The sequence below is a fragment of the Capra hircus genome, chromosome 11 (genome assembly GCF_001704415.2).
Source record: "Capra hircus breed San Clemente chromosome 11, ASM170441v1, whole genome shotgun sequence".
In the NCBI taxonomy this organism is placed as follows: domain Eukaryota; kingdom Metazoa; phylum Chordata; class Mammalia; order Artiodactyla; family Bovidae; genus Capra; species Capra hircus.
Genome location: NC_030818.1, coordinates 21,684,461 through 21,702,821, shown reverse-complemented (window position 1 = coordinate 21,702,821; position 18,361 = coordinate 21,684,461). Strand labels below are relative to the sequence as shown.

The following is an 18,361-nucleotide window of genomic DNA, read 5'->3' as shown; positions in this document are numbered from 1 at the left end:
ACACGTTGCTTTCTCACACTCCAAGACTGAGCAGAAGTTTTAGAGCCACTGTATGTTTCTATGAGCTCTGCTACTCTTTCCCTCTGCTCTGGGTAGAAGACTGCTTCTTCAGTTTAGGTCCCAGTGTAAGACCAAGGATCTGAAATGCAGCTGACTGTAGCCACTAACCACGTGAAAGAGGAATGAGTTAGTATTATGAACCACTGCGATTTGGGGGGTCATTGTTTCTGTGGCAAAGCTAATGAAAGGTTGTGGCTGAATCTTGACCCTCGGTGGAGACGAATTCAATCTGGGGCCAGAGACAAGGCTTGATCTCTCAGAGCTTTTGTGTAATAAAGTTTTATTAAAGTATAAAGGACATAGAGAAAGCTTCTGACATAGGCATCAGAAGGGGGCAGAAAGAGTACCCCCCCCGCCCCCGCTAGTCTTCAGCTGGATGTTATACAGTCACCAGCAGTCTGTTAATAAAAGAAAGGAATGTATGTCTTAAAACTCAGAATGACACAGGTCCCTCACCCATAAGAGGCATTTGGGGATAATCTTGGCACCAAATTGTTCATCCTGGGCCATAAAATGATTAACTTGAATCTTAAAGAAGGGCAGATCACCATACAAATAGTTTCATTTACATAGATTAGGGCAACAATATCTGAGTATAACATACTGCTTTGTCAAGCAGGTTCTGAGCCATTTGGCAGAACCGACTTGAAGACAGAGTTTGCGGTAAATGCATAATATATTAGCATAGCTTAAGACAAACATTTCCATAAGAAAAATGCATTGGTTATCTCAAGGTTTGAGAATAGTTAACTTCAGGTGAAACCAGGTGTCATTATGGCAACACAGTATTTTAAGAGAAACCTCCTTTTAAATTTGTATAGAGAAGGAAAAGAATATTGCTAGTCTGTTTCCTCTTGCCGCTTAAGAGAGGGAAAAATGTCTGACACTTGCAGGCTATTTCCTCCATTTGGAGACTCCTAGCCTTACTGCCTGTTACCCTCTCACTAATACATAAATAAATCATATACTACCTGCTTTTGGACATTTTTACAGATAAATTTTTTTTTTCTTTTTTTGGCAGTGCTGGATCTTCATTCTTCATTACATGCATGTGTTTCTCCAGTTAAGGGGCACTGGCTTGGTTGCCCCACGGAATGCAGGATCTTAGATTCCTAACCAGGGAACTGGTTACAAGTCAATAGCTTACAGTTCACCACATACCCTGCATTGGGAGGTAGATTCTTAACCACCTGACCACTGGGGAAGTCCCCTAGCATAAACTTGTTAACAGTGGAGTTACTGAAACTGAGGTCCAAATAGACTAAGTGAATTGTTTCAAGTGACAGAATTAGTAAGAGAGACAAAGTCAATTTTATATCCTTGTCCTGATTTGCCTGTTTTCTAATTAAAGCAAAAGAGAGGGTAATCTGGGACCTTCTGATAAGATTACAGAACATTTATAAAGATCTGCAGTTGTTGGGCTGAAAATTCCAAACTCACTCATGCTTCACTAATTAATGAGTTAATACTAACTGGAAAATTGTAGACAGCTGAAATGTGTGTGTTGGGCTTTTGGGAAAATTTTCTTTTTCAAGCAGGTAGCATATTCTAAGAGTTAATCCTTATTCTTTATCTCTGCAGCCTTCAGGTTTGGAATCAGTACTGACAAGATCTCTGCTTTCAATCCATTTTGTATGTCTTACCCAACTGCCACTGCATTTTGCATGATTTAACACAATCGCCTGCCTCTGCCCCAGAGCCTGTGAGGGGAGTGGAAGGCAATCTTGGCCAGCACCTGCCCACACTCCGTCTGCTTTAAGGCAGTATTTCCATCTCTTTCTCTATCTTAAACTCATAAGTAAATAACAGTTTTGCATAACTAATTCTCAGAAAGAGAGGATTTTAGTAAATTGCCACCGTTATTTAATAATAGCCAATGGCTTATAAAGCACCATGGTTAGAATACACAAATTTTAGTCTTAATATCACTTATAGGTGATTAAATGGCCACCAGTAGTCTTCAGAAACCTGAACCCAACACCCCAAGAGCTTGCCTTCCTTACAGTATACTGAGTAGGCAAAATTCCATTAAAAATAATTGACTTCTGGGACTTCCCTGGGTCCAGTGGCTAAGACTCTATGCTCCGAATGCAGGTGGCCCAGGTTCCATGCCTGGTCAGGGAATGGTTTCGACATGTCATAACTAAGAGTTGATGTGCCGGAACTAAGACCCAGCATGGTCAAATAAACACGTATTTTAAAAATAATAATAATAATTGACTTGGATGTTTTAATAGAGGTGAGAATAGTTAGATAAGTTTCTTTTACCAATTTCTTTTTTCTCTCTCTGATCTATTGGCACCTATACACACAGATATACCACACACGACCAGAATGGTACAAACTGTGAGTCTTTTGCACAAATCGATTTTATATTTATGACAATTTAGGCTTTTAAGGGCTTCCCCCAGCAGCTCAGACAGTAAAGACTCCACCTGGAATGCAGGAGACCCAGGTTTGACCCCTGGGTTGGGAAGATCCCTTGGAGAAGGGAATGGCAACCCGCTCCAGCATTCTTACCTAGAGAATTCTGTGGACAGAGGAGGCTGTCAGGCTACAGTCCATGGGGTCACAAAGAGCTGGACATGATTGAGCAACTAATACTTTCACTTAGGCTTTAAGAGATGATCTTAGTCGAATAGCCTCAATTCACAGGCAAGAACAATAATATCCTCAGAATGGAAAGAGCACTTCCTAGGTCACAAAGCAGGTGGCATAGCTAGGCCTAGAACACCAGTCTCTTGACCCTTAGCCCAGGGCTCTCTTCTCACTCCAGGCCACTCCCTCAGCATGTGAGTAACCCAGAGGGAATCTTTACAACCTGCTCAAGACGGGAATAGGATGGCACCACTGAATCTTCTAGAAAGTTGAACCACCCAGGAAAAGTGCCCTGTGAGTGAGCATGAGCCCTGTGGAGGAATAGGAACAAAGATACCTACTAAGTTGATGGATGGCAGCACACACAGGCCTTTATTTAGTGACAGAATTATGACCAGGTAAGTTTCGCCAGTCCTCATACTGCCCCCTCAGTGGGACAAGCCAGGGCTAGTCAGAGACATTGTCTTCAAGGGCAATAGAACAAGGAAGACTGAGCGGAGCGGTGATTAAGCCACTGCACATGTATGAACCTCTGAGCCCAGCAAGATTTGGGTTTGGTCTACAGGTGGTAGAAGCAACTTTGGCACCACCAGCTGCTGGAGCTTAGTCATCGTCCTCATCAGCCAAGAGCCTTCAGTTCCTGGATCTGAAGGGAGAGTCACATCCTCTGGCCACATTCACCAGAGTGTCCACATTTCGCCATGACCCAGGCATCCTCTGAAACTGGGAGAAAATTCCAAAGAACCAAGACCTTGACAAAAGGGAGTGGAGAGAAAACAAAGTTCAGTAGGTGACCCCCAAATAATACTACCAACTCTGACCCAAGCTCAAGCTTTTAAGATGGAATTAGAAATGCCCTTCATGGGAGGTTCACACAGGGCTTAGTCTATTTGTTTTTAAACTACCAGGTTATTCTTAGGCACAGTGTTTCATAAGGTCCCTAAGATAAGCCAGTGTTTGGAAGGCTAAAAAGGTGAGACACCCAAGCTCAGTAATAGGACTTGTGGAAAAAATTAGGTCAGCCATTGTTCTAAGGCTTCAAAGGGCCAACATTCAAAACGATTTTGCTTTTTGAGCTTTAGACAATTGCTGGGGGTGTGGAGTGGTAAAAGGAACCTCAAAGTATAAAACAATGCAGAAAACAGACATGGTTGAATAATCATCATTGGAAAACCTTTTTTATATAAATAGAAAGAGTTGTCAATCCATAGAATTTTAGTAGATTATATACCTAGAATATTCTTGACATTTTAACTTTCTTTCCTTTTTCTCCTTTCTCTCAACTCCCCCAAATAGCCTCTGCTCACTGAAAAAACATCCAAAATGCCAAGTAAATCTTCACTCTAACTACAAAACTCCAATGAGCAGGCATTCTGTCACTGCTTGTTATTAAGCAATTTCTGTTTCCAAAATGTAATTTTTCCCCCTTGTTTCTTCCTTTCAGACTTCCCCCCACCTTTTATATACCTATTCAGCTGTTTCTCAAAACATACCTCTTAGGCAGGTCAAGGAGAGTTATATCTGCACGTTCCACTGGAATCCAGTGAGGTTAAGTGTAAGATCAAGGACACAGAGCCAGCCAGGGACAGAGCAAACCCAGAGGCCCTAACACCCAGAGCTCCACAAACCTCATTATTACACCGCCTCTTGAAAACCCTTGCTGAGATTGGAGTTCCTCCAGCTTTTATTGTCACCATTAAAATTATTAATGGTCCAAGAATCCAGAAGCCCAACTAGAGTTTTCTTGAAATACCTCACCAAGGTGGAGGAACACTCAGTGTGAAACATCATTAAACTCATTGCCCCTGGACCAAGGAAGATAAAGAGCTACAGAACCCTACTTGTGAAACCAAAGTGATATTAAAGGCACTTGCATTAGACTGAGCTTTTCACACATTTGTACTTGCTCCTCTGTTACCAAGGGGACTCCATTTCAATAGCACTCCGGTGTCAGCGTCATCATTACCAAAGGTGGAAATTATATCCAAGGTGTTAAAATCTGTTTAAGTGCTGGGTTTCTTTTTCCTCTGAAGGGTATTGGTGAATTACTCCTGTATCACACCAACCCCTTGTGTTCTGTGATTGGCAATTACTCCTTTCACATTAAGGATGGGAGCCCAGGGGAAACTGCCAAGGGATGGATTCAGAAGTATCATTGTCAACCAGAAGATTTTAATCATCACCAGTGTAGCCTAGTGGCTGTCTAAGAAGGCTCTGAAGTCCTAGTGTATTTCTTCTTTTTCCAATAACAATAATATATCTATATACCTCTTCATGGTGTGAGTGTGTGTGTCTGTGTGTGTGTGTGTGTGTGTTCTTATCAAAATATTTCAATGACACATGAACCAGTAGCCTTCAAGGAATTTTTTAAATGTGTTTCCTGTGAAGAATGTCTTTTTCTTAGACTGTCTTTCCAGCATCTACTTAACATCAAAGGCTGACATGCAGCCACAGTGTAACTGAGAATTTTATTTAGCCTTATCTTGTGATGTTATGGGATACAAATGAATAGGAAGTGTTGAGATGGCAACTGTTTGGAAAGCAGCTTGGGGTTGAAGCAGAGACCTCCATTACTCAGCCTAAAAATGGCCATGGCCCCTATATATTAAAAAAGAAAACAAATGTCTAGATATTCTTCCACAAGTAACTTGAAATGGTATAGAGATGGACTAAAGAGATTTTTTTAAAGACTTAAGGTCATAGTAATATGTACCCCCTGATATAATTCCCATGAGAGGAACCCCTTACCCTCTGTGATATTCTTTCCCCAAACCCATAACCCCAGTCTGATCCTGAGAAAACATTAGACAAATCCAAACAGAGGGCCCTTCTACTAAATACTTGATCTACCAAGGCAAACAAGACTGAGAAACTATCACAAATCAGAGAAGTGTAAGGAATCACAATGCTGAGGTGTATTGCAGAGTCCTGAATTGGATCCTGGAACAGAAAGGGAGCATTAAGGGAAAAACTAGTGAAGTCTGAAAAAAGCTAGTAGGTTAGTTCATAGTAATGTCACAATATTAACCTTTCAGCATTGACAAATATACCATCAATACGTAATATATTAACATTAGGGGAAATTGGGTGAAGGGCTTGCAGGAATTCTCTGTATTTTGTTTGCAACTTTTCTGGAAATCTACAACTATTCCCGGAGAAGGACTTGGCACCCCACTCCAGTGTTCTTGCCTGGAGAATCCCAGGGACAGAGGAACCTGGTGGGCTGCCATCTATGGGGTCACACAGAGTTGGACACGACTGATGCAACTCAGCAGCAGCAGCACAATCATTCCAAAATAAACAGTTTATTAAAAAGAAAGAAACATATCAACCAATCAAATTGTGGGACTTTACTTGAATCTGGATCAAAGAAATTATTTTTCAAACATTTGTTTATGAGACAAATGGAATTTTAAACACTGAATATTTGATTATATAGGACTTCCCTGGTGGCTCAGACGGGAAAGCATCTGTCTACAATGCAGGAGACCTGGGTTCGATCCCTGGGTCGGGAAGATCCCCTGGGGAAGGAAATGGCAATCCACTCCAGTACTATTGCCTGGAAAATCCCATGGACAGAGGAGCCTGGTAGGATACAGTCCATGGGGTCACAAAGAGTCAGACACAATTATCCACTATTTTTAGGTGTGCTAATGGGATTATAGTTGTAGTATTTAAAGGAGTCTTCTTTTTAGAGACACAAATAAAACTATAGATGAAATGATACAGTGTCTTGAATTGGTTTCTCAAACAGTACAGAAAGGGGAAGCTGGTGGGGATGTCAAAAACATGAGTAAATAATTACTGAAAATGGGTGATAGGTTTATGGGAGTTTATTATTCTATTTTACTTTCTTTGGTATGTTTGAAGTTTTCTACAATTTTTAAAAGATTAATTTAAAAGATACAAAGGAGGAAGACCATAATCCCCTAACTTTTGATCACATAGCATTATATCCATCGCTGTATTTGCCAGTTCGGCAATACCCCCCAATTATTCTCATGCAGTATCTCCCATCCTTACCAAACCCAGAGGCCAACTTTGAGATCAAAGTTCTCCTTGGATTGCCCACTCACAGGAACCTCTGGAACTGGCTCAAAGGTACCAGAACATCATCATCAGCTGGGAGACCAACCCCGGGAACCTGAATAGATTTCCCAGTCCTTTGGTAAGCCACAAGGGCCACCCAAGCCCAGCAGGGAGAGAAGAGAGTGTTTCTCATGAGTCTAAAGGCAGCCTCATCCTTCAGCCAACTCCAGGAGCAGAGAGGTCCCTTCTCTCTTGCAGTGATGGTTTTGACATATTTAGTTCCTTTTAGCCTCCAAGCAAATTGGATCTGAACACAGATGAACAGGAAGAGAAGTGACGACAAGTCAGGGCTTAATTTTAATGCCAAGCTTTTTTTTCTTCCCCAGTGCAGAAGTCTTATTAAAGAAACAGCAGGATGCTGACAGGAAACTGTTTGTAAGTAGAAATAACACTTATTATAACAAGTCAGAACAGCAGGCAGATAGGTTGGTTTGTTTGTTAATTATATCTGATTTTATTTTCTAATGAATGCCTTAAGAAAGGGGAGAATCATTCTGACAGCTGTTTGAAACCAGATTTTAAATCCTCTTAGAAAGATGATACGGAGCAGAAGCAATCAGATTCTATGAAGCAAGAAGAGGTTTCCTCCAGCCCCTAATTGTTGATCAGATCTGTGAAGCTTAATAATTTATAATCCTGTGAATGAGGATCTAAATTCCTGCTTTAACTGATGCCTGTTATTTGACGGAGGAGAAAGTCTTTTGCTCACTTATGGGGATGGTGCTGATCGTGATATGCAGGGAATGCACGTGTAACTTGCTTGCATTTATAACAAGTAATCTATAGTTCTTCTCTATGTATGATATTCCCAAGGAGAACAAAGTATATTTGCTTTAGAGGAAAGTGTTAATTTTATCCAGATTAACTAACTAAATGATTACACAGTCATGAATCAGAAAGAAAGATATAACTTCTAAAATAAGGACTGAAGAGAGAAAGCCGAAAAACCATTTGGGGAACAGGGTTGAGAGTGAATTAACTAGCAAGAGTGTTTTTAAATTGCCCTGGGGGTGAATTAAGCCTCCCACTTTTTTTTTTGGTCAGAAATGAGTAATTACTAAAGGGAAGCAGCATCGCTCACATCTTGGCATTTTTATCCAGAATTAAGGTTTCACATTATACATTCCCACTCTATGTGCACTTTATAGTCTAACTACAAATACCTGCACATTCAATCAAGGAAACCTTGGAGATCAGATCTATCCAGACAGAGCAGTCTGAATCATTTAGAACACAGCAAAAATAATATGCAATGGATAAAGTACAATATTAAGGGGAAAGACAGGTTTGTCATCTAGATAGTCTAAAGCATCATCTCAGGTTCCAGAGGGATTACCCTCCCTCTTTCCCTTGGCACTTCCCTTCATCCAGACTACCTTCAAAATTCAGCTTTGAATGGTGCCTCCTACAGGAAGCCCTCCCTGGTTCACTGACCTGATTCTTGCATTTTGCTCCTCACTGCCACAAGAAGTGTGTCTGTATTTTCCATTTGGTCCTTAGTAGCTTGTTTTATATCAATACTAAGATGTTTGTTTGATTTGTGTCTTTATTTTACCTACCCCTTCATAGAAAAGTTCCTTAAGGACCCCACTACGTCTTCCATTTGCTGCATATTTCCCCAGGGTGTTTCTTGTCAGCAAGAAGGGCTCTCAGGAAAGTTGCCTATTGACATTGTGGAGCCAGTATCAAATCGATGGCTTTGGCTTGGGCTTTGAATCCATCTAAAAGTTTGGTGGTGGCGGGGGGGGTGCGGGGGGTGCAGGAGAGGATGTGAAATTATATAAATAATTTTAATTAGATTTTTTAAAACCTCTCTGAACCTGTTTCATTATCTATTATGTGGAGATAATGTGAAAGTCCCATCCCTCACCTACTCCATCCTGATTTTCTTTAAATAAAGGCTATTTTTGTTTTTATTGAATCAAGTGTTTCTTTAGGCTTAAATTTTACTAATAAACTCAAAACCCAGCCTGTGGGCTAGATTCAAGGCTGTGTCAGCACAGATGCCAGCTCAGGGCAGCTAAGCTCCCTTCTCAAAGGGACTGGCTTGGCCACATTCCGAAGTTAATGCACTGTCTGCGGCTTGGGGGCGTTTGGCACAGTAAAAGGGTCTGAATTCACACCGACTGGGCAGTCCCTCTGGGGAGAAAGAAGGAAATGAAATTCTTTATCACATTCTCAAGTCCATGGAATTCTGGCAAACCACAGACATGGCTATTCAAGATGGAGCTGAATTCAGATAGAACTGGAGATTGGGAATTGATTTCCAGGGACTGATGGAATTTCTTACCCTCTCTTTATTAATATCCAGCACGTTCAGGAGCCTATCCTGAGGCAATTTTAGCCAAGACATCTCAGCTTGCTCTTAGGAATGAATGTATGCTGAGACGTGGGAAGCGGGGAGAAACTTGCTGAAGAAACACAACACTTCTGCTTCCGAGAGCCAAGGAGAGCAATCCAATCTGCAAAATGCCTCTAATCAGCTTTCTTTCCACCAGCACCTCATAAATCTCCTCGGAATTTTCAAGAAAACCAGGGGCAGAGGTCATGCTGGCCATGAGGAGATGCTGTAGGCAAATCAGTTCAGGTGCAGCATTAGGAAAGAAATCAGACGAAGCATAGGAACCACCCAAGAAAGTGGTAAAAGCAGAATGTCCAGGTACCAGCACTGAGGATGTAACCCAGCTCCCCACTGTGACAATGCTGGGCAGTGGGAGAAGCCCAGGAATGGGAAACCAAGCAGTGGGAGCAGTTACCAAATGTCCAGTGGCCAAGTTCTAACTACCTGTCTAGCACCTGTCAGCTGGGGCCTGGCAGGATCTTGCTATGCCTTTCTAGACCTGTGTTCCCCTGTGTGTAAAGTGCACAGAGGGCCAGTTCCGTGGGCTTAGTGCTCTGCTGTCACCACTAGAAATCTTAATAACAAGGAACCCCACATATTTATCTTGCACTGGGTTCCTCAAATTATGTAGCTGGTCATGAAACTAAAAGTGAGATATAAGTGGTTCTGGCTAAATTAATTGATTCATTTATATTATTTTGTTTTAAGCTATCTATAAATTATACTATGAAATCAGCATGATGACAGAATAGAAACTAGAAAGAGACCACACTTTAAAGTAAACATGCTTTACTGGCAAACGGTGTGATCATGATCAAGAGGCTATTCCAATTAACTGATAAAGTTCACTGAAATCCTCCATGTAGATTAACATTCATAGCAATAAGATGTTGAGTTACATACTAAACCTGCAATTTTATACTGAAGGTATTTTAATCTCCTGCTCTTTCATTCTTAACTATAATTCTCATTGGATAATACAACATAGAAAATGCATGGTAGTTTCTAGTGATTTTAGTGATGTTAAGATCAAAGTAATATTCATAATAAAAAGCAAATATTTATTAAAGACTGACTATTGAGTAGGGCTCTTGGAGTCTGGGATTTAAGACTTAGTGTTAGGATCAAAATCAGGATTAGTTAGTAGTTAGGATTAGGATTGAAGCTGAAGCTCCAAAACTTTGGCCACCTGATGTGAAGAACTGACTCATTGGAAAAGACCCTGATGCTGGGAAAGACTGAAGACAGGAGGTGAAGAGGATGACAAAAGATGAGATGGTTGGATGGCATTACTGACTCAACGGACATGAGTCTGAGCAAGCTCTGGGAGTTGGTGATGGCCAGGGAAGCCTGGTGTGCTGCAGTCCATGGGGCCACAGAGTCGGACACGACTGAGTGACTAAACTGAATTGAGGATTAGGGTTAAGGGTTGGGATTAGGATTAAGGCACAGTACCTAATCTGGAGACATAATACACAGAAACCTAGACAAAACTACTGATATATACAAATAAAATATACATACTTGCCCACACAGACACAAACAATAGAAGGGGAGGAGGAAGTTTGGTTACGGGCCAGTGATTCTCAGAATATTTCAGGAGTTCAGGGGAGGGCAATCTCAGAAAGGAGAAGCCAGTCTAAACCATCACGGTTCCCTTGGTGACAACAGGGTGGACCCCATGGTATCCCAGGAGCTGGTTCCAGTTCAAGTTTAGGAGTCATCATTGAGTCAGTGAACCTAACACCACTTCCTGGGAGGCTCTGGCTAGTCCTATGGAGACCCAGAAGTGAACAAGTGGCGGATCTGGCCTCCACACAGCTCCCGCCCAAGAGGACCAGGAACACAGACCCCTCACTGAAGTCGCCCCTGGACCACCAGCCCTGCCCACTGCAGCTCAGTGACAGGAGGACTCAGAGAAGATGTGTCAATGGAATTTTCTTTGAGTTATTGATGAAGACAGTTGAAAAGTGAGAAAAATATCCATCAGGGGGATCAAAAGAAGCAATCTTCCATCAGTAGGAATGCACCAGGGAATGGTGAGGTGAGAATGTGACTTTGGGTAGAGACGTGGGTTTTCCTCGTTTAGTTGGCTGCCTGGCAGACCCAAGATCTTACCAATCCTGTTTGCTCAAAATGAAGTCACAAAACATAATGTTACCCGACGTTTCCAAAAGCAAAGAAATATGCAGTATCATTTTGCTTTGGCTTTAAGCAACTCTGATTTTTAAAATTCAAAGAGATAAATCACTGAAGGATCCTTGACTTCATGAAATGTCTCACGTCAGGATGGCCTTAAAAAGGAAACTCCTGTAGTAGTACATTTTAGGTAGAATTGACTTCCAAAAAAAGAATTTATATGCAACATGGAAGCAGCCCATCTACTAAAAAGTCAGGCAGCCTTGAAAGTTGATCCAAGTCATAAAAAGAAAAAAAAAATACAGTCGTTCTTCACCAAGATTATTCAATTGAGAAATCTGGAAGAGCCATCTAAACAACAATCTTCCTGTCAGTGGCTGTATTATTAGACTGCAGCTTTCCAGTTTCCTGTATGTTGGCAGGAAGCTGATCTCCTGAAGTAATAAGAATAAGACAATGTACACCCATGGGATCCTTTCTTCAGCCCCATTAAATGTTAATCAGGGCCAGTTTATCTACACTCAGCCCCTTCCACTGCAGTGGAAAGTCTGATGTAACAGATTGACATGGAAGGATTTCCAGGAAAATTCTAGAATGGAGTATTTAAATGATGATTTGTGAGCACTTAGAAATTGAGATGTGATCACCAGTTTGTATTTTCTTGAGTGGCCATACTAAATTATTGATGAAAGGATGCATGTGAGCCTGGAGGGAGGGTCCTAATTAAGTATCACAGAGCTCTTTACTGCTCAACATTTTATCAATGTCTAGAATAAACATTTGGAAAGTTCTGTTATCAAAATCATGTAGCACACAAAGCTGGAAGGCTAACGTACTAGGCAGCAGAATCTAGACTTTAAAGTTTCAGTAGTATGGAAGAAAAAAATCAAAACAAGCAAAATATAGTTTATAAGGGATAAATGTTAAAATTTCACATTTAGAATTTTATACAAAGAAAAAAATCTGGCTTGTTGAAAGGTCATGGGACAGAGAGCTAGGTGTCTTGTCTGGCCAGAGATTTTATATGGGCCCTTAAAGAAATATAGATGTTAGAAACAACAACAAAAAGCTAATGGTTTCTGGGCAGTTAACATTTATTTTCTCCTTGTTTATCAGAGATTCTTATTTTTCTTATACTCTTCTGAACTTTTCCAAATTTTATACAAGAATATGTTATTTTTATAAATAGAAAAAAATTATTCTTACTATTTGAAAATATTCTAATGACTGTCTGTGGAAGTTGGAGCAGGCTATTCTATACAATAGAGGCTGGAACTAGGGGAAATAACTAGTATCCAGTTCATAGTATGAGTGAATTCCCATTTCTGGAAGTGTCCACATAAACACTGGCTGACTACTAAGGTAGTACAGCATTTCTCCATCTACAAAAAATGTATTACGGTAACTGTACTTATCATATGGTTGCAAAGGATTCAATAGGTTCATTCATATCAATGTTTCTAAGACAGTAACAGGCCTGTGCTCAGTAGACATTAGCTACTAGCATCTCCCAGGAGGGGCTTCCCTGGTGGCTCAGTAGTAAAGCACCTACCTGCCAGCGCAGGAGATGCAGATTCAATCCTGGGATCGAGAAGATCCCCTGGAGAAGGAAATGGCGACCCACCCCAGTATTCTTGCCCGGGAAATCCCATGGAGAGAGCAGCCTGGCGGGTTACAGTCCATGGGGTCGCAAAAGAATCAGACACAACTCAGCGACAAAACAGCATCTGCCAGGGGTGGTACAGAAAGCATGTCTGCTTCACGTGAGAAATTAAATTACCAAGGGTTTCTTCCAACTCCATGATCTTACTATTCTAGGTGGGAGATTCTCTCTCCGCCCCCAACCCAGATGGCTCTTTCTTATTATCTAAGCCTGAAGTTCTGAACAGAATCCTGATAATAATAGAATTATTGCATGAGAGGAAGTGTCCACAGGAGGACACTGTCCAAAGATTATACAGAATCTCATGAGCTTCCTTACCAATATAGGAAGAAGGCCCAGCAGTGGCACGGGACCTGTAAAGCAAAGCCATGGTTGAGTTTCCAATGACTAGACAAAGAATAAGGCATGGATGAGATAGCCAAAATAAGAGGGAGCCAAGGAAATCACAGAAAACCTAAGTCCATGTCCATTCATTCATTCATCCATCTATTCAACAAACATATTTACCAAACACCTTCTATGTATTATATATACTAGGCTCTGCGCTGGTTCTAGGCACAGAAAACCAGGCACAGTCCCTACCCTAATGGAGTCTACAGTCAGTGAGAAATGTATTTGAACCAAATAATCACAATAAATATAAAATTATAGCCATGATCATGATATGAAGGAGAAGTACCCAGTGTCATATGGTAGAGATTGGCCCTGGATATAGAGGTCAGGGAAGACAGCTCTGGGGAAGCCACAACTGAGAAAGACTTGAAGAAAGGGGGGAAGTTACAAGTTGAAGAGGGGTGAAGAGCATTCTGGGCACAAAAGCTATTGAGAAAGGGAAACATAACAAGTAAAAGGAAGTGAAAGAAGGCCAGAGTGGCTGGTGTGCAGAAGGCACGATGGGGCGTGGTTTCAGATAAAGCTGGATAGGTGCAGGGCATGTTAAGAATATTGTGTCCTAAAATAATGGGAAGAAATTCAAGCATTTCAACCATTTTCAGGCTGGGCAGTGGTGGCCATAAAGATCAGATGAAGAAATCACTCTGGATACGTTGTGAGAGGTGAAGGTCAAAATGGCTGCAGATAGACCAATAAAGAGGTTTTTGCAGCAGTCTAGGTAAGAGGTGATGGTAGCTCCAGATAGTGGGAAAGGAAGAAGGAACAAGAGAATGGATTCAGATGTTTAGAAGGCAAAATTGAATGTGAAGGGTAAGGCAGAGGGAAGGGTCTTAGAGACTCCAAGATCTGGCCTACTTAACTCTTCAGTGAGAAGGCGAACACTAAAGAGATTTGAGGTTGGGGATGGAGATAGAGTTTAAAAATTATAATTCAAAAGCAAGCATGCACCCTCTGTTTATAGCAGCACGAATCACAGTAACCAAGACATGGAAACAATCTAAATGTCCATCTACAGAGGAATGGATACGTAAGATGTGGTGCATATACACAATGGAATACTACTCAGCCATAAAAAAAACAACGAAATAATGCCATTTGCAGCAACGTGGATGCAACTAGGGATTATTATACTAAGTGAAATAAGTCAGAAAGAGAGACAAATGACATATGATATCACTTATAGGTGGAATCTAAAATATGATACAAGGCCTTCCCTATTGGTCCAGTTAAGACTCCATGCTTCTAATGCAGGGGGCATGGGTTTAATAGCTGTTTGGAGAAGGCAGTGGCACCCCACTCCACTACTCTTGCCTGGAAAATCCCATGGACAGAGGAGCCTGGAAGGCTGCAGTCCATGGGGTCGCTGAGGGGGTCGGACACAGCTGAGCGACTTCATTATCACTTTTCACTTTCATGCATTGGAGAAGGAAATGGCAACCCACTCCAGTGTTCTTGCCTGGAGAATCCCAGGGACGGGGGAGCCTGGTGGGCTGCCATCTATGGGGTCGCACAGAGTTGGACACGACTGAAGTGACTTAGCAGCCGCAGGGGAAGTTCTGCATGCTGTGTGGTATAGCTGGAAAAATAATAATAATAATAAAAGATACAAATGAACCTATCTATGAAACAGACACAGACTCACAGAAATAGAGACTAGACTTGCGGTTGCCAAGACAAAGACAGGGATGGATTGGGAGTTTGGGATTAACAGATGCAAACTATATAGAATGGATAAATAACAAGGGCCCACTGCACAGCACAGGGAACTATATTCCATACCCTGCGGATAAACCATAATGGAAAAGAATATATATACCTTAAACTGAATCACTGCTCTACAGCAGAAATTAACACACTATAAATCGACTCTACTTCCATTTTAAACACTAAAATTAAAACAAAAAAAGAGTTTGGTTTTGGATGTGTTATATTTTCAATATCTGTGAGGCTTCCCAAGCAGAAATGTTAAGTAGGAAGTGGATACGTGGGTCTAGAGCTCAGAGGAGAGATCTAGGCTGGGAAAACGTTTCTGGCATGAATAAAATGTAGAAGGAGAGAAGAGTATCCAGGAGTGAACCTTGGGTATTTTAATATTTATTAATTTGAGAAGAATAGATAAGGCTACAAAAAATGATAGTAAATTAGCTGTCAGAGAAGACAGAGGAGACCAGGAAAGTCTTGTGTCAGTGAAGCCAAGAAAAGACTCTGACTTCTGGATAAACCATCCCAGGAGGGATGGTGAACAGGACAGATGACTGCTGGGAAGGCAGGGAAAGAGAAAGGACCTCAGCACAAGCTGTTTGGTTTGGTTGATGGCTCAGGAGCCAACCTGACAGGGACCAGAGGAGCGAGTGGGAAGTGAGAAACAGAGTCCACAAGTATAAATATTCTGTCTAGAAGCCTCTATAAGGGGCAGAAGAAAATGTAATGGTTCGAGAAGAACGTACAGTTGTGATACGGTTGTCTCCACTCCTCCCACTCCACTCTCAGTGGGAGACTTCAGCACACTTCCAAGGTGATGAGAAGAATCCAATAGAAAAGAGACTGAAAATAAAAGCATGCTGAAAGAACATGCAGCTCCGCAGCGGGACAAGAGGCAAAAAAGGACAGCTGACCGGGGACGTGCCTTGTGGCCAGGAAGATGCAGCACGTGGGACTGCCTGGTCACAAGGTGGTCGCAAACGGCAGGACTCTGTTGGTGTTATGACAAAGCTGGTGGAGAGGGAACCAGCTGGGATCAAAGCTCCCTGCTGCTCCCTGGTTTAGGCTTCCAAGCAACATATCTGTGAGAAACTGGTAGGGTTCTACCAAGAAATCTTAGCTCAGGCATCCCAGAGATGGGTTCCTTTGCTCGAATAGAAATAACAGTAGTCCCTGTGGGTGGGAGTTCTTAGGGTCCTCTTCCGAGTTGAAATCCATACCAGTTGTCATCTGAAGAAATGATATCAGGTGTGCTTCCTCACTCAGGTCTCAAGTTTATCTCCCAGAAATATAATATTTTGCAGATGAAGAAACTGAGCTGCATCCCTAGCTATGGCTATTCTCCACCTGAACAGAAAAATCTGGAGTTTTCATGAGTCCAGCTTTCCAGTGGTTTCGAAAATGTAGAATACCAGCATGGCAGGAAGCTATTCTCTGAGGCAATGTTTTCAGACACCCACGCCCAGGCCTTATGAAGTCACAGTAGGGAAGGAAACCCAGTTTGTCCCAAGCATTTGCTAGGTGCCAGGCTGTGTGTTGGTCACCTTGGCAGGCATTATCTCATTTAACCCTCATAACACTTTCTGACTTCTGGACCTGAGCTTCTACCCAAGATAAGAGAAATCTGCTTTGCCACCTTTCTGAGCGCTCCAGGCTGGTTCTTTTACTTCCCTGGTGGCATTCATGTATGGCCCCCGGCTAACCTGGCCTGCCAGGCCTCTGATAAAGTAGATTTTTGAGTTTATAGCAACACATTTGGAGAAGGCAATGGCACCCTACTCCAGTACTCTTGCCTGGAAAATCCCATGGACAGGGAAGCCTGGGGGGCTGCAGTCCATGGGGTCACTGAGAGTCAGACACGGCTGAGAGACTTCACTTTCACTTTTCACTTTCATGCATTGGAGAAGGAAATGGCAACCCACTCCTGTGTTCTTGCCTGGAGAATCCCAGGGACGGGGGAGCCTGGTGGGCTGCCATCTATGAGGTCGCAGAGTCGGACACAACTGAAGCGACCTAGCAGCAGCAGCAGCAGCACATTTCCCTAAGCTTTTCTGTGTTTCTCCCAGCCAACTCAACTGCCAGGAAAGGTCTGTATTTTTATCTCCTCAACTTTCCTTTCTTCCAAGTTGTGTTCCAGACAAATATTTGTGATCACTGCCCAATGAAACCAAAGTACACAAATGTCATGTGCTAATTAAAAAAAAAAATGACGAGATGAAGGATTTCTGAGTACTTATCAGAGACCTAATACATTATGTTTTTTAAGCCAACAACCCAACCTTATTTACAACTCCCATTGTTAAAGTCTTTTTCATCTCTCAATTGACAGAACCAGGGCAAGCCACTGAGCAGGGCTTCTAGAAGGAAGTGAGGTTTCCAACAAATAGGAGACACATCTCTTTCCATTTCTCAAGGACATATTTCAACTGTCCTTGGCCACTAGGGATGAACTCTTTCCTTGTCACTAGTCACCCTACCATAATTGCAGTATCTCCTATGAGAATATCTCACTATTCAGCTTTTATGTTCTGAATTTCTATAAATTTTTCTTGATATCTTGTTTTTCCCAGCTTTATAATCAGATGATATAAGCATAAGCAGAATGCTGACAATTAATCCCAGATTCATAAAATGTGTATGTTAGTCATGCAGTCATGTCTGACTATAGCCTGCCAGGCTCCTCTGTCCATGGAATTCTCCAGGCAAGAATACTGGAGTGGGTTGCCATTTCCTCCTTCAGGGGATCTTCCCAATCCAGGGATTGGGACCCAGGGATTGAAGCCAGGTCGCCTGCATTGCAGGTGGATTCTGAACCACCTGGGAAGCCCACAAAAGCAATCACTAAACAGTTTATTCCTAAGAAACAGCAGCTCCGATCCCGAAGGACACTCCTTCACAGGGCAAACAAACACTCTGTGTCTGTAATCCCAGAGTGCCTTGTGGATTGCTGAAGTGGGTCAGGGATTCCGAAGGCTGCTCCGTTCCCATCAGGGAGGAACTCCTACATCCTTCCCTCTCTAGTCTCTGCCTGCCCCTTACTCCCCACCCTCCCCCACTCCCCACGAGAGGCGCTCTTCCTATAAGCTCGCAGCTACGGGTCCCTAACTGAGATCAGTAATGAGTCAGTCAATCACAACGTAATGAATACCAGCGGCATGTGACACTAGCTTACCTTTCATTACCTCTGTCTGCGTAGCTCATTAAGAATGAGGAACATAACACTTTAAGACACGTACTGCAGAAATGCTGAATAATTACGATGATTATTAATAACACATCAGTCTAAGTGGAAATCGGGTTTTACTCAGGTGGATAAAATTACCTTCAGAGAACAATCCATTTATGGAATAAGTGAGTCAGCATCAGATATTTGTGTT

At 42.1% G+C, this 18,361-nt stretch overlaps 1 long non-coding RNA gene across 4 annotated transcripts in view; it reads right to left on the bottom strand.

Annotated features, from left to right (window-relative positions):
• Positions 3,008-18,361, bottom strand: part of LOC102181308 — a 108,080-nt gene continuing 92,726 nt past the window's right edge. For all 4 annotated transcript variants that reach the window (XR_001918783.1, XR_001296250.2, XR_310371.3 and 1 more), the window contains one exon: positions 3,008-3,409. This is a non-coding gene — a long non-coding RNA (uncharacterized LOC102181308). The remainder of the gene's footprint in view (positions 3,410-18,361) is intronic.